A 15,305-nucleotide genomic window follows, 5' to 3' on the forward strand; every position below is an offset into this window, starting at 1 on the left:
AACAGATTCTCTACGTGCCTTCTGTTATCACCTCTCAACATTCTGTAGTTGTAAGACAGCTCTTTACCAATTTAGAAAGGGATTTACATGAGAAGCAACCCTCCAAGCTTTAATTAAGGAAACGTGACAGGCAAGTACAGGACGATCACCTTATTGATAAGCCAGTTATCACGTGCAGACTGTGTGCTTGCAATGACCCACATTTGGGAAACAGGCTCTTTTTTAAAAATATTAATTCAAAAAAGGTTAAGAACATACACAAGAACCACAGATTTTTACAATATACACATGAGTACATTCCACAGCTACTAACACTACAAACTTGCACCTAATCTCCCAGGGAAAAAAAAGAATTTTAACAGTAAGAACATCCCAGAAATATTACTGAGCTCCAGTTTTGTTTCCAAAGAGAAGTCCTCAAGATTAAACTAAAAGCTGATGTTTCCACTTCCTTATCCATGTGAGTGGAAGGATCTGGTCAACTCTGAGATCTCCTTCTGCAAGAATAATTCCCTCTTACACCTGTGAATTCTTACTGGATATAAATAAACCAAACCAATTGCATCATCTGAGGTAAAGGAGGTTTCATCAATATGATGTCAGAAAGAAAAACAGAAGCCACAAAGCAAGATTAACTGTCATCACTGCCAAAAAAAATCTGGAAAAGTGAATAACTAAAAAGCAAGAATGCCTTCACCTGGAAACTTAAGTGGCTAGAAATAAAAATACACATTGTTGTTAAGCTACTCTTCAGAACAAAGTTGCAGTTTAGTGTCAAATCACAAGAAATGTTGTTCAAAAATAGTAATGGGATATCTGCAGAAAGCAGCAGCCTGTCAGAGACAAAAAAATAAAAAATAAAATAAAATTTTAAAAAGCTTTAATTGTGAAATCGGGTCTCCCCCATCCAGTATCAGAAAGATTTTGTTTTTCTTTCACATAATCTGGGCAAGCTGCCCAGGAAATATGAAAAACTGAACTCAGGACTCAGGGAGCAAGTTAAACAAAAAACAGAATTGCCTTTTAACTTTAAAGACACATTTTCATTCACTGGGTACAGTCACACCCACCTTTGCTCAAAAGCACATAACTATTCCCAAAACTCTTAACACCCCCCTGCCCCAAAAAGTGGCACGACCTCAATATTCATATTTAATACTCAGTGTTTCAGAACAAGGCACTGACTGTCGCTACAAGAAGTCCTTTGGATGCCTGGGCAGCAACCAAAAGCTGTGCCAAGAGCTGCAGAGCAGACACTGGTGCAATAAAAGGTGATGCTCACTCTCACATCCCAGGTTCTGCTCCACGGCTGCAATTACAGCCTGAGCTGGGCTTGCCCTTCCTCCTTTAGCACAAGCAGCCCCACAGTAACCTTCCCATCACATCCCCTGCCTGCACACCTCCACAGGAACTTGTAAAGATTTCAGAGAGACGTTTCCCAACGTTTGAGAGCTGAAAATGAGAAACCTTGAAGGTCCCACCTTCTGCTAAGGCCTCTGAGGCCTGAAGCAGCTCCCAGTACAGAAGGACATATTTCAATTATACTTTTCTTTCCACCAAATCTGAAAAAAAATAAGTTTGCAGCAAGAGATTAACTCAGGCACAGATGAGGACAAGGCCTGTTCAGGCAGACAACTACCCCCATTTCCCCTGCTGAGATTTGATTTTGTTACCTTCCTCCCTCACTGGATCAGATAAACAGCACAGTTTCATCTCTGCACTGCACTGCAAAGCTCTGCTCTCCAGAATTAAGTCTTCCCAAGTACTGACACCTCCCATTTCTCCATTTGTCTCACTCTCCAAACTCTGGCAGTCACCTGCTGGCTGCACCTCATGGCAGGAGAGACCCAGGCTGGTTTTCTAACTCTAAAAACCTGAACCAGACCTTATCCAAGCTCTCCTCCTCCAGGAACCCAGCTCTGAACTCGGCCGACGAGGACACGCGCAGGGTTTAATGGAATTATGTTTACTCAAGTCCTGCATCACCCAGACTCTTGCTGATTTGGGTCTGACAACTCCTGGCCCAGCTGAGAAAGAACAGAAAGCTTTTATTCCAATTTCTACGACTTGTCACAGAAACCTGCACCCTAAACGTGGAGCCAAACCCCTGTTTACAGGGAAGGATTTTCAAACCGAGTCTTTGCTGCTTTTCACTCCAGACAGACATTGTATTCCTGGAAGTCATGAGCAGGGACATGGTATTTATAAAATGCAGCAACGGAAACGCTGCTCCTCAGATCACCTGCCACTGCAACTGCAGTGCTCAGGGTCCTTTAGTGCCAGGATAAACACTGGGGAGAGAGGCAGGCCTGAGAACTTACTCATTATTTGGGCTCATCACCATGTGATCCACCTGAGACCCTTCCAGGAATTAAATTCTCATTTAGGCCTAAGTTGACCCACCTGTTTCTGCTCATAGTCCAGTAAAAAAAAAAACAAAAAACCCAGAGAAATGCAAAATCAGGTGCTGTTTTGGTTTGGACTGGGATAACACTGACCTACTCTCAAAAAATGGTCCCAGAAAATGTTAATTTTCCAGAAGAAGAAGATTATATGGAAGCGGGTAGAGGGAAAGCCCATAAATAAAAATATGTGCTGCTTGCCCTTTCCCCCACTCCCCAAGCTTTACCCTTTCCCTCGGGCTGGGCCTAGGAACTCTCAGGCCTTATCTTCACCTCGCTGTCAGTGAGTCCCATCCTGCCTGGAACAGCCTTCTGAGGCTCCTAAGGACAGGCAGCAAGAGCAGCCTGAGCAGGGCAGGGTGGAGTGCAGAACTCCAGAGCCAGGCTTTGTTCCGGGCGCTCATGAGATAATGGCAGTGGCCTTCACCAAACACGAGTTACAAACAGGGCAAAAGGAAGTGACTTTGGTCACAGAAACGCTCAGTTTTCACCCCTGCCTTGCATGATGTCACACTCTCACCAGCTCTCCGGTTACCGGATGATCTCCAACAGCAAATGGGACTGAAATACAGCATTTAAAAAAATAAGTAAAAGGAAAAGAGGGGAAAAAAGGCGTAAGAGAAACCCACAGCCACATCTGCCTGGTCATCTGCTGCTTTATCACCTCTGACGAGGGAACACAAGTCATTCCTCATTGCTAAATCATTACAAATCAGCTATAACAGTACCACAACCAAGTTCCACAATTAACTGCTCCTGCAGCATATCAATCCATTAAGCCCCACACAGCTGTGCTACCTTGGCAGTGAGGCTACAGGGAAAAAACACCAGCACCATCCGTGCTGCACCAACAGCCAGGCCAGGCCAGGCCAGGCCGTGTGTGCTGCGGGGGCGGGCGGGGAACCGGGCAGAGAACTGGGCTGGGAACCGGGCAGAGAGAACTGGGCTGGGAACCGGGCAGAGAGAACTGGGCTGGGAACTGGGATGGGGGAACGGGCTTGGAGAACCAGGCTGGGAACCGAGCTGGGAGAACTGGGATGGGAACCAGGCTGGGAACAGGGCAGAGAACTAGGCTGGGAACCAGGCTGGGGGAACCAGGCTGGGAACTGGGTTGGGGGAACGGGCTCGGAGAACCGGGCTGGGAACCAAGCTGGGAGAACTGGGATGGGAACCAGGCTGGGAACAGGGCAGGGAACCGGGCAGAGAACCAGGCTGGGAACTGGGCTGGGAGAACCAGGCAGAGAACTGGTCTGGAGAAAACTGGGCCAGGAATCAGGCAGGCAACTGGGCTGGGGGAACGGGCCGGGGGAACCAGGCAGAGAACCAGGCAGGGGGAACCGGACCAGGGAAATGGGCTGGGGGAACCGGGCAGGGAACCGGGCTGGGGGAACGGGCTCCAAGCAGCCCCAGCATCAGCCCGGGGCTCCCCATGCTCTCCCCCACTGTCCCCAGCCCCTCTCTACTCCACTGCGCCCTCCACCCATTGAAAAGGCTGCTGACTTCTCAATTAAAGAAAAAAAATATATCATCAGCTTGAGGCGCGTCGCTGTTCCCGTGCCAGAATGGAAATCCAAGAGGATACGCTAAAGCAGGGAAGAGCATCAGAGGTTCCTCCATGAAAACAAAGGCTATAAAAAGGACAAATATGGTTTTAAAGAGAAAACGCCTGTACACAGGCAGAGGCCTGGCCTGCCAGCCCCGGCAGAGGTTCGGGGGCACACGCAGCCACCCGTCACACCTCACACACCCCCGGGGGCTCTGTCCGGGGGCAGCGGGACCGACCCACGGCGCAGACCGGCCCAGGAACCGGCTCCCTCCTCACCTTATTTTTAGAGGCACAAAGCACCCTGGACACAACACATGACATGATGTAACCACCAACACGGCCGTGGCCCAAACCAGTTCAAAATATAATGGTCAGTCAAAACAAATAAAAAACCTGCAGTTCCTCCCATATCCTGACCGGCTTCATGGAAAACTACAGTTTGTCATTCAAGTGCATTTTACATAACAGGGAATATAATCTATGGAGTGCCTGCCTTCTGCTCTACCTGGACACCAATTTAAGGAGAGGACAGATGACACCTCGGTTTGGAGGGTGGGTCTAATTTTGGGGGACAAAATAAGTTTAGTTCCCAATACATTTAGCTGCCTTATTTTTCCTCCTACATGACCCTCATTTATGCCCCAATGATGGAAATTTCTCCGTAACCAAGCACTGGAAGATGCTAATCCCGTGATGGAAGTAAACACGCGTAGGGATCACGGAAAGCATTTCAGGATAGCCGGACTCTTCCAGCCTGTTTTGGGGAAAATAATCCTGGATCGGCAAGGCCGGCTCAAAATAAATAAAAATACAAAATATGCGGCTGGAAAGTAAATACAGGGAAAGGGTTTTGGAGCTCGAAGGCACCTGGAAAATGACGCTATTGTGCACCCCGGGAGCAGGGCGAGCGCCCGGTGACACGGCTCCCGCCGGTGACAGCCCACCGGGATTACCGGCACCGCTCCGCTCCTATTTTCCAGGCGGATTTGGGGCCGCGGGACCTGCTCCCTCCACGCGTTTTGCAAGCTTTGAGGTTATGCAATTTAATTTTTTTTTTCTGTTTACTTTTAAAACTTCGCGTGTGCCCCCCCCCACACCTCCCCAGCCCCCCTTTCCCACCGGGGAAGGGAACGGTGCCCCCCCCCCGCTCCGTCCCTCCCGTCCCTTCCCCTCCCCGGGGGCAGCGGCCACGTGAGAGGCCCCGGCCCGACCCTGCGGGACCCCCGGGGCCGGGATCTCGATCGAGAGCGGCGCCGTCGCCCCCCGCCCGCGGCGCCCCCCCCCCGCCCCGGGCAGACGCAGCACCGGGGGCGGCGGGCGCGGGGGGGGGGGGGGTGCGGGGCGGCTCTCCTGCCGCGACCCCCGCACTTTCCGCCGCACCGGGGAGGGAAGGGCGGGGGGGGCGCTCGGAGAAGTTGGGGCGCGGCGGCGGCGGGGCCCGGCGGGGCGCGGCGGCGCTAACAAAGGGGCGGCGGGGGAGGGAGGCGCGGCGGGCGCGGGGCGGCGGGCGCGGGGCGAGCGGCACCTACCACGTGACGAGCGGCGAGCGCGGTCCGGGCGGGCTCGGCCGCGGCGGAACGGGCGCAGTTGGCAAACAGACCGAGCGGGCCCCCCCGGGACGAGCGGCGGCGGCCGCGGCGCCGCCACCCCCGGCGCCCCCCCCGCCCGCCCCGGCGGAACGGGGGATGGGCTCGCCCGTGTCCCTCGGCGGCCGCAGCGCTGGGGGTGGGGGGGGAGGGGGGGAGCGGGGCCCCCCCGCCCCCGGCTCGGAGCGCTGGGGCGGAGCGGGCGCTGCGGCGCTTCTCGTCGGCGCGCCCGGTCCCCCCCTGCTCCGGGCGAGCGCGGCGGCGGCGCGGCTCGAAAATGGCGGCCGGGCTCCTTCCCTGCCCTCCCCCTCCCGTCAGCCGGAGAATGCACCGGGGGGAAGGAGGAGGAGGACGGGGAGGAGGCGGGGGGGCGGGGGGCGCCGCCGCAGCGCCCCCGGCGGCCGCGCCGCGCAGCGCAGCCCGCGCCCGCCCGCAGCCGGGGGGCCCCGCCGAGCGCCCGCCGCGGCCGCGCGGAGGAGCTGCAGTGCGGGAGGGGAGGGGAGGGAGGGGAGGGGCGGGCACCGGCACCGCCGCCGCCGGGAAGGGAGGGAGGGAGGGAGGGAGGGACGGCAAGGGGAGGGAGGGGCGGACCCGCCGCCTTTTGTCCGCCCGCCGCGGCCCCGCCGTTGCGGGAGGCTGCGCTGCCCGCCGGACGCCGCCAGGGGGAGCCCGCGGCGCGCGCGGGGCACGCCGGGAGTTGTAGTCCCGGGGACACGCAGGACGGCGCTGCGGGAAACGCTGCTCGAACAGCGCTTCAACCGCCCAAAATGCGCGGCACTGCCCGCTCCACCACCGCTCCCGGGAAAAGCAGAAATAAAAACTTCAGCCGTTCAAGTGTTCTCCATAAACTGCACGTCACGCTCTCTCCGGAGAGCAGCCCCGGAGCTGCTGCGGTCCCGCACCGCTCCTGCCTCTGTCCCCAGCTTCAGCCCGGGAAATCCGCCCGAAGGCTCCGCGTTGTCCCCGGGACTGGCCCCGCTCCGCAGCGCCCAGGCCGGGCTGGGGACGCGCTGTTCCTCCCCCCGGTCACACAGCACACCCCGAGAGCGACACAGGATTCCTCCGGGACTGCAGAGACCGTTTCACCTCTCTGACCTTCAGCCCGGCCGCTGGCGGGCGGGTGACACTGAGCTGTCCCCCGGCGCTCCCGGGGTGCCACAAACCCGCCACGAATGTGGGGCTGATCCCCCAGCCAGAGCACTGCTCTGCTGCCTCTACAGCAGGAACGCAGCTCTGCCGAGAGAAAAGTGCTTTATGGCATCATTTTCCTGCAAGGGAAAGAGCTAACAGCAGCGCCAGCTGTGCTCACCGTCACACAGCACAACCTGCCCCGGGGAGCTGCACCGAGCAAAGACAAGCCTGTCCTGCTCGGCTGCAGAGCTGGGTAAGGAGGAATCCTCTTTCCAGCAGGGACAATCCCCGCCTGGATTAGATCACACACACACAAGTTTATTCCCTCCCCGTGCTCCAAATCCCAGCAGCACACACGCAACTGCGGAACGCCCTGAGCTGGGAGGGACCCCCGAGGGTCTGAGCGCAGCTCCTGCCCTGACGGGAGCCCCACAGTGCTGGCAATGCCCCCTGCCCCTAAAAGCGTTTGGACATACAGAGTCAAGACACTACTGCTGCTCTTTAAAATCCAATATACTGCTCAACAAATCACACCACGGCACTGTCATTACAGCCGGGTTTTTGGGCCAGGAAATTCACATTTCATTGCTTTTCTGAGGGTGTGTGCGACCACCTGGGCACGCAGCCAGAGCCACCCCAGGGGTCTCTGCTGACCAAATGCTCAAAACACAGCTTATACCTGAGTGCTTCTCCAAGAAAAATACTCAGCTAGGGACAGCAGTGAGACTAATGCTGGTTTTAGTGCCCAGCAGGGAGCTGCAGCCAGCCAGCTCTGCTCCTGTGCTGTCCCTTGCAGTGCCAGCTGTCCCCTCTGGGATGGCCATGCCCCATCCCCACACACCCCCCAGGCTCAGCACTTGTGCAGTACCTTCAAAAAAATGAGTGCAGAGACCCGAACTGGGCTTTAAGTCAGAGATGAAACCATGCCAAGGAGGACAGCAGGGCAGTGTGTTATCAGCAGCCCCACATCCAGCACCCAACGGGGTCACACACTGAACACAATCTATTCCTAAGGGTAACAAAAATGCCATTTCTGAAAGGGAACTGCACGAGGAAATCAGCAGCTGCACACTCTCTCCTGATTCCTCACCTCACTTGGAGAGAGCTTTAGGAACCCAGGACACAGGACCCTACAATGGGCATGCAAACCTCTGAATTATTGGGTTTTCAACCTACCTTGAATTAGAGCTCAGCTAAAAAGCAGAAGTAACAACACATGTGGTTTCATACTGGAACAGAAGAGTGAGGACAATCTGTTCAGAAGGAAGTGAAAAGAAATTCCTGTGCAATAAAATTTCTGATCTTGTGTTCGTTCTGCAGTGCAGGATTTTCTCCTGAGGCATAAAGAACCCAGATTCCAGCCTGACATTCCAGTACAGGTCTGGATCTTCTGCAGCACAGACACAGCTGCAGTCTCCATTTCCAGCCTGATCTGGAAATGATGTAGCAAAAACTGCTGTGCAGTCTAAAACAACACAGCTTTGGCCTCTGACACCTTCTATGGCCATGCCAGCCTCAGTTTCCCACTCAAAACTGCCACAACTGCTCACCTGGCCACTCCTGGATCAGGAACACAGCATGTTCCTGATCTGGAGACATCCCACATGAACAAGAGCAGCTCTCCCCAGTGAAGCTCCATTTTTACAGCATCATCCTTTGAATTGTCCTCTTCTGCAAAGCATCCAGAACACTCAAACCACATTATCTGGTGAGGGCTGTGTACCCAGCTACTCACACCCAATTGTTACCTCACCTTTCCACCTATTAATGCTCATTACTTGCTCTGATTGGACCTACCTCAGAAATTTCACAGTCTCTATACAGTTAGTATATGCATATCTGTACATAAAATAACTCTTAAGTGTTATAATTTATGATTTTTGAGCCTAAATCCATGTTATTTCAGTTTGGGAAACAGCCTGAATGTGGGAAAGGTGGATGGCCACTAATAACAGTGATAAGACTCCCTACATATATAACCAAAACTTTTGCACCTTCATTTGCAACCTCACCCTAACAAAAAGCAGTGAACTCAACTGTCATTGGTCCCAGAAGCTTGAGATGATGCAAAACATCTCTGGTTTAAAGTTAAACATACAGAAGCTGTAGAAACAAGAGATCTTTGCAGTAATCACTGCTGGTCTGATAATCTTCACCAGAGCCATGGCAAGGAAGGCCCTCCTCAGCTGGGACAGACACAGCACATCCCAGGCAGATATTCTGGAAATGCTCAGTAAACAGCAAAGAAAAAGCACAAAGTCCTTAAAAAACAGAAAGTAGAAGCACATGAAGGCAAAGAGCACAGAGGCTGAGAGCTCAGTAACCCCTCCCTGGTCAGGCAGTTTGTGTTACTGCTGTAGGAGAACACTTGGAACAATTCTATTGCTGTTTGGATTTCCAGACTTGGGGAGGGGAATTACCATGCTATTGTAGCTACATATAATTCAGTTTAATCCCAGACTGGAGCAGCATCTTAACCAGGCTGAATCACAGCTGATAACCAGGATATTAGATTAATTACTCTTGTGGTCATGCTGAACCATCATCTTGTGACCAGGACTGTGCTCTGAGACCCTCTATGCCAGAGATAACCCAGCCTGCAGCTCTGAGCCCAGACTGTCAGAGCTTCATGCAAATTCCTCAGTCCCAGACAAATCCACCTGCCTTCACACCCTCAGCAACTGAGCCAGAACTCAGAGGTGAAATAGTCCTGTCTCTACCTGCTCTTACTAACAACACCTCCTGGGACAAGTCCAGCACAGGAGGACCAGAGCCCAGGCAAGCCCAGGGAAATGGCCCAGGCAGGAGAGGGCAGCGAGTCCCTGCTCTGAGGGCACAGCACAGGCAGAGCTGCAGCAGCACAGGCTGCACTCCCCTGCAAGGACCAGGCAAGGCTTCCTGCTCCTCTGCTCCACCACCCTCCTGCCCCTCCTGGAGCTCTGGGTAAGGAGCCCCAGAAAACACAAGGGCTGTAACAGAGCTGGTCCCTCCTGTGACAATAAACCACTGCCAACTGTGACAACACTAAGTGCCAAGTGGGGGCTACGGGTGAGAGCAGCCCTCAGACAGGTCCTGGCAGAGCTGTAAAGCCATTCAACCTGTGACACACTCAACACCCTCCAAAAACCAGGGTCCAGCACGACCCTCCCTGGCAGCAGAGCTGCCGAGGGACGCAGCAGCCAGACAGGACAGGCAGACAGACAGACAGACAGAGCCCAGCACACACGGGCACTGCTCCTTCCCCCAGCTCCTGCCAGCCCAGGGAGGCACAAAGGATCCACAGTGCCCTCCCTGCCCTGCTCCAGCAGGGAAACCCCCCCCAAACCAGCACCTTCCCCATCCCACGGGCTGCAGCTCCCCGAGATCTCACTGCGTTTTCTGCTCCACACCTTTCCAGGCTGCTGCACAAGACTAAGGAGCTGGGATCAGGAGAAATGGGACACTCACAGGGCTGACAACGCCCCAGTGCCCACGTGGGTGAGAGGCTCCACACATCAGCCCCAACACAAACCCCAACACATCAGCACGTGGCACTCTGGAAATAAAGACCTGTCTCAGAGAAGTTGCCTCCTAATTCCCACCAGTGTCAGCAGGAGCTCTAGCAACACAGATTTCCAAGGTATTTCATGATAACCTCCAAAACACACAACAGGGAGATTTAATTCCAGTTTTAAAGCCCACAAAACAGCTCACTGTTATTCTGTGTACAAAGACCAAGAGCTTTGCTGCTGTGTTGGCCAACTGGAGATCAGATACCACAGCAGATTTGTGTAAGGTCAGTGTGAAGGGATTGAGATAAGATTTTTGGTTTTCCCATTACAAGGGAATTTGTCTAAATTCAGTCAATAACTGGCCCAAAGTCAGGCTGCTTTGGCTTGCAGATTTATGAAAAGAGGGAAATGTCCTTCCCTTTAGCACTTCTCGTCAGGTTTTTTTAGCTGCACAGAACTCGATTCCTGTACCTGAGTGCTTAGGACACATTTTTAACATGTAAGAGCATCAGCAAGGCAAGAGATCACTTTTTTAAAGATGCACCAGCAAAGCCCACCAGGCTCCACTCTGGACCCAGAAACACCACGGCTGCCTCACGCCCGGGGAACCAGAGGGACAGAAATGTGAGCAGGAAACTCCAGCTTTAGACCTTTGGTTTCCAGAGGACAAAGCCAAGACCCTCTGACAAGTGCACACAAAACTCTTTTGGTACCATAAACACATATATAAACCAGATTAAATTGGCAAATTAAAAGGACCTTATAGTGTAAACTTGGGGTTTAAGGATGAACACAATAAAGGGAGGAAAAAAAAGCAGATCTTCCTTTTTCTGGGCAAGTCATTGCCTTGATGTCTTGATGCTCTGCACACAAGGACAGGTAACACCTGTAAATACACACACACTCCCAAGAGGAGCCTCCACATCCCTTCACGACAGGCACTGGAATGGCTTTGGAGAGAGGAACACCCTGCACACACACAGGATGAATCCACACTTCCAGCCATAACACCAAACCTCCATTTTAAAGTTCTGCATCAGCCAAGAAACTACGTGCAGGGCTCCAGCCCGATCCTGCTCGGCCAGGAACCGACCCAGCCCGAGCCGACGCACCGAGCGCACCGAGCGGGGCCCGGGAGCCCCGGGCAGGCGGGACGTACCTCGCTGGGCATCTCGGCCAGGCCCATCCTCACACCTGCGCTCCAGGTGGGCAGCGCCGCCACGGGCTCGGCCTCCGGATCCTTCCAGGCTCCGCCGACGCCGGGCGGGATGCAAGTTTCTTATTTATCGACTCGAGGAGGCAGGAAAATGCAGGAGCTGGGGAGAGAAAGGGCTGTCACAGGGGGCCCGGCCGCCCCCTCCCCGTTAGCTCCATCCCGGCGGGGCCGGGCCCGGCACTGCCCGCAGCGCGGCGCGGCCCGGGGGGCGCGGGGGGCCGGGGGCTGCGCCGGCCCCGATCCCGCTTCGAGCCCCCCGGGCCCGGCCTCGCCTCCCCGGGCTAAAATGGAGGCGCGGGGCGGGCGGGGAGGGGGGGTCCCCGCTCCGCACGGAGCCGGCCGGGCCCGGGTCCCCCCGGGCAGAGCGGCGGGGCCGAGCTCTGCCCGCGCCCCGGGCCCGCGCCCACCGCCACCCTGCCCTCGACCCCCAACTCCGGCCGGCAGGAGCCGCCCGCCCCCCGCCCCGCCGCGGCCCGGCCCCCGCAGCCAAGTTTGGGCGCGGGGGGCCGGGGCCCGGGGCTGCCCGCGGGCCGGGGCGGGGGGCGAGCGGCGGCCCCCGGGCCGGGCCGGGCCGGGCCCCCAGCCCAGCGCCCGCTCCTACCTGCGCCGCTCCGCCGCCTTCAAGCGGGGACCTTCCGCCCTCCCGCGCGCCCATTGGCTGCGCGCGGGGCATGGGCGCGTCCCATTGGCCGCGGCCGCGTCAATCAGGCTCGGGGGGCGGGGCGGGCGGTGATTGATGCGGTGCCGCCGCTCGGCCCCTGCCCCGCGCCCCCCCCGCCCCCCGCACGGGGCCGTCCCCGCACCGGGACCCCCCAGCCCGGCCCCACCGCGGGGTCCCGGGATCACCGCTCCCCCCGGGGCAGCCGCGGCTCCGGCCGGGCCCCGGTGCGGGGCGGGGGACGCGAGGGGCGCCGGGGTCCCGCAGGTGGCACCGGGCAGAGCCGCGGGACGCGCGGGGCTCCTGAGGGCCGCGGGCCGCCCGTGCCCCGTGCGGGGAGGGAGCTGCCGGGGCAGCGGGAGGTGCCGCCGGGACACCGAGCCCCGGCGAGGGCCGCGGGGACACCGGGGCCTGTCCCGCGGGGGACACCGGCCGCGGTCCCGTGTCCCGGCCCCGCGGGGGACACCGGCCGCGGTCCCCAAGGAACCCACGCACAGCAGCGGCTGCCCCGGTCCCTTCTGAGCCGCACACTGCTGGCCGCAGCGATCCCACTGCCATCCCCACTGCCCATCCCTGTGCCATCATCTTCTCCTACACACGGAAAACTCTTCCACTGATGTAGGGCACGGCTCTGCATCTGCTGCCACTCTTGCTGCTCTAATTTGTCATTTAGTTTTCAATCCCAGTCACAGGACAGGTTTAATTCAAATAAAAGGTTAACTTCATGTCCCTCCACTGCTCACTGCTGGTCCTGGTTGCCTTTGGGACAGCAGAGCTGGGAGGGGATCATGGAATCATGGAAGGGTTTGGGTGGGAAGGGAGCTCATAGTCCATGGGCAGGGACCCCTTCCACTGCCCCAGGCTGCTCCCAGCCCTGTCCAGCCTGGCCTGGGACAATTCAGGGATGGGGCAGCCACAGCTTCCCTGGGCAATCTGTGCCAGGGCCTTGCCAAACTCAGAGTAAAGAATTTCCTCCCAACATCTGAACTAAATCGCTCTCAGGTTAAATTTGGTCTGCCTCTTGTTCTGTCACTTTCTGCTGTGTAAAAAGTGACTCTCCCAGTTTTTTCCTGAGCCCCTTTCAGGACTGGAAGGATGTTTGAGATGCTCCAAAGACACTGCTGTTGGAGGTGTCAATCCTGGTCCCACCCAGGGCAGCTGCATTCAGTCCCCACACAGACATGGTCCTTCCTCTCCTTCCCCAGGGAATGTGGAGCAACCAGGTTGTTTTTCCTGGTTATCCAGAAAAATCCAGACTATTCCTTATTCTGCAGGTGACAAAGTTTAAAGGTACTGGGATCTCTGCCTTAGAAAAACCCAGTTCTGCTCCATTAAAAATAAAAAGCAGTTCCTGCTTGTGCATCAACTCTCAAACTAAGGCACAGACTTGGGCAGAGGGACAGAAGATAAGATGTTGCAGGAACAAAGTCAGTGGTGAACACCAGAACGAGTGCAAAGCTCAGTGAGATGTAAACACCTGCTGGTGTTCACCACACAGCTGCAACTCAACCCTGGATCAGGGATAAATCCAACTTCACCACAGCTTTTTCTCTGGAGACATCTAAAGCTCAGCCTGCCCTGAGCAAAGCCCAGCCCCAGCCCTAGCCCACTCCTGCAGTGAGGCACAGGAAGAACAGAACAGAACAGCTCAGCTCTCACTGCAGGGAATAAATGTCCAGGATTAACAGAACCATGGGAGGAAACAGGGGGAAGCAGCAAGGAAAGGGTTAATGTCAGTGTGGCTTGCACAGCCAAACTCGGCTCTCACAAATTACTGGATTATTTTGGCAACAGTGATTGGTAAAAGGTTCAATCCAAGATGAGTACATGCAGCAGGAGGAATTCCTGCACAGCCATGAGCCTTCCTGGGAAGCTTTTCCTCCAGGTATGAGACTGTAAAAATTCATTTCTCTGCTGAGCAACAGCAGCTGCAGCCACAGGGTGGGGACCTGCTATGGAAGGCAGGAAAACATGGAAATAAAACTCACCTGCTGCATAGCCCAGAGCTTCTTGAATCTCCTGTCACTGCAGGATGGAAAGTGAGGATGAGCAGCAAACACTTCTGCGGGCACCCAGTGTCCCTCCCTGCCTTGTCCCCAGCCCCTCTGCAGCTCTCCTGGAGCCCCCCAGGCCCTGGCAGGGCTCTGAGCTCTCCCTGGAGCTGCTCCTGCCCAGGTGAGCCCCCCCAGCTCCCCCAGCCTGGCTCAGGGGGCTCCAGCTCCTCACACCCCGTGTCACACCTCCCTCCTCAGCCCCAGTTCCAGCCCACCTGAAGGCTGTGCCAGACTTACAGCTCACACATGGCAGCCTGGGGAGCAGAGGACAGAAAACAGCCCTGTGCACCCCAAGGTGCCCTCAAACTTCCCCAGCCTCTGGCACTTGCCCAACTCCTGAAGGACAAGTCCCACTCCTGACCCAAAGCACCCGGGGCTAAGCCTGCTTTTAAAAGTAATTTATTTGGATTTTCCACATCCTTTCATGAATTGCAAATATATTAACAGAAAAGACTTTTTTTTCCCCCTAGGACTGTACAATTTTTGAAATTAAAAAAAAAAAAAAAAAAAAAAAAAAAAAAAAAAGTCAAGGAAAAAAGAGACAAATTACATTGTTTCAATCCAAATAGTAACACCACACCCACACTTTGCATTCTTCCATAGTCTGTTATAAGAAAATGACATTTTCCTAATTCTCCTCAGTGAACACTTGCTCACCTGCCTGCCAGTGCCTCCATGCTTGGCCTCCTCCCCTCTGTCCCTCCTCAAAGAGCCAGATTTTAGTCCTTCAATACTAATTTTGTGTTTTTCCTTAGAATGTAAAATAGCAGCATGGGCTAAATTGACCCTGGATTCTTGGGAAAAAAAGAAAATACCTTTAAGGTAGGATGAACATATAAAGCCAGGAATGCTTTTACACATTAAATCTCCCAAATAGCACAAACATCCTTTGAACATCCCAGCTGAATTAAGAGCTTTTTCCAAGGGGTTGGAAGTTTTACTGCATTTACTGCACAAAGGAAAAGGAAAAAAGCCCCCGCAACTCCTGGATCTCTGGTCCCCACACGACCAACATTTGTTATGGAAAAGCAAATAGCACCTGCTTCCTCCTGCTTTTTGTTTAGAAAACACGCTGGGAAGCAAAAGGAAGCCAATTAACACAGTAATTAGTGGCATTCCACCAGTGCTGCCTGCAGACCTTGCAGGAGGAGCTGCTCAGACTCCTCCAGGGAGGGATGGTGGCAAACTGGGGCTGGAAAAGCAGGAGAGAGCCAGGAGCAG

At 55.3% G+C, this 15,305-nt stretch overlaps 1 protein-coding gene across 7 annotated transcripts in view; it reads right to left on the reverse strand.

Moving 5' to 3' along the window:
* KANSL1 (KAT8 regulatory NSL complex subunit 1) overlaps nt 1-12,004 on the reverse strand; it is a 79,051-nt gene extending 67,047 nt beyond the window's left edge. For 2 of the 7 annotated variants that reach the window (XM_056511917.1, XM_056511915.1), the window contains exon 1: nt 5,478-5,872. The gene's annotated coding sequence lies outside the window, so the exon portion shown is untranslated. Of the gene's footprint in view, nt 1-5,477; nt 5,873-11,315; nt 11,519-11,973 lie in introns of those variants that run through there. The other 5 variants (XM_056511918.1, XM_056511916.1, XM_056511919.1 and 2 more) reach the window with 4 other exon arrangements.
* Nucleotides 12,005-15,305: the final 3,301 nt, after the last annotated feature.

Source organism: Oenanthe melanoleuca, chromosome 27, assembly GCF_029582105.1.
Source record: "Oenanthe melanoleuca isolate GR-GAL-2019-014 chromosome 27, OMel1.0, whole genome shotgun sequence".
Lineage (NCBI taxonomy): Eukaryota > Metazoa > Chordata > Aves > Passeriformes > Muscicapidae > Oenanthe > Oenanthe melanoleuca.